Genomic DNA, 1414 nt, shown 5'->3' on the forward strand with positions numbered 1-1414 from the left:
TTAACCTGCTGCACCACCCTGGAGGGCCCTGGTTTTTAGTTTTTAAAAGCTAGTAGTCATATACATAAAACTGACTGACACAGTTTGAACTCAGCGTTTTTTTTAACCTGACTTCTGGGCTGAGATAATGAGAGATATTGTGTCAACAGTGTTAAGACCTCTAACCCCAGGAAATATCTCATATCTAATGTTCCTTCTGAGATCAAAATCTGGAGTTATGATATATTGTGTAGGAAATAATTGTTACCAAATCAAAGGCTAATGTTCAAGTGCATGAATCAGAATAAATATTGTATAATGCTTTTAAATTCAGTTTGCTGTTATTACCCACCTCCATATACCTCAAGAATATTCTTTCAAAGCATCCAGTATAAGGAATAGTTGTTACCATTTTCAAAGTATTGTACTTAAAAAAGAATAATTTAGATAATTTAAAGGGGTTTGCCCATTTTCAAGAGACCAAAATATACACAAAACCAACTTAAAAAAATATAACCAATCACTTAGGTAAAGCAAGGTATTTGTACAAATTGAACAACTCAACTTATAAAATCTGAAAGATTTTTTTAAATCAAATATATTCCTTAGAAAATTATAAGCAAATATATGGAAGCTAGTGAGTTTGTTCTTTAGCTGGTTGTCTATGTGTAGGTATTTATAGTCATCAAGGATAATTCCACTCCTATAGTCTATATATGAATTAACTGTATTTTCTGATACTTTCACCATACACGTGGATTTTTGTAACCCTCAGCACTTTTTTGTTTCCCATCTGTTTATTTCAAATTTGTTCAGGCACGGTTTGGGAGCTGAGAGAAGGAAGTTCTCCGAAACTGAGTTGAAATGGTGTATAGGAAACGCAAACTTTTCTAAAGTGATTTCATTATAGTAAATAATAGTATCTAAAAGTAAAATAGTACTTAGCACACAGACACACAGAAAATATTTAATAACACTTTGTTTGACTGAAGACTAATTTGGTCGTTTTGATTGAATCAGTCAAATATGTACCAAATGTTTTTCTGTGATTATTTAACAGTTTAAAAGATCATGGTCATAGATAATATGTAAATCTTATCTGGGCATTAATCACATTTTCTTACATATGAAAAATCATGAAACCAATTTTTTTCTGTTAATTAAGTTCTTACTGAATGTCTAGTAAGACCAGCTGCCTTTTACCAATGTCCACTTCTGGCCAAAATATAAAGGCTGCCATTGAACTTGCTTCCTGGCAAATACAATTTTAAAAAGGTGAAAAATACATGAGGTAACTGTGTCAAACAGTTATTACAGAACTGTGATCTGTGTTAGAAGTGAAATAAAAACATCAACTGTCTCTTGGACTTTATGATTGGAATGATTTTAATGATGTAGAGAGAGAGTGCAGTTGCATAGCAGAACATTTCTGAGT

This window comes from Condylura cristata, unplaced genomic scaffold (genome assembly GCF_000260355.1).
Source record: "Condylura cristata isolate star-nosed mole 26May11 unplaced genomic scaffold, ConCri1.0 scaffold00018, whole genome shotgun sequence".
Taxonomy (NCBI): Eukaryota; Metazoa; Chordata; class Mammalia; order Eulipotyphla; family Talpidae; genus Condylura; species Condylura cristata.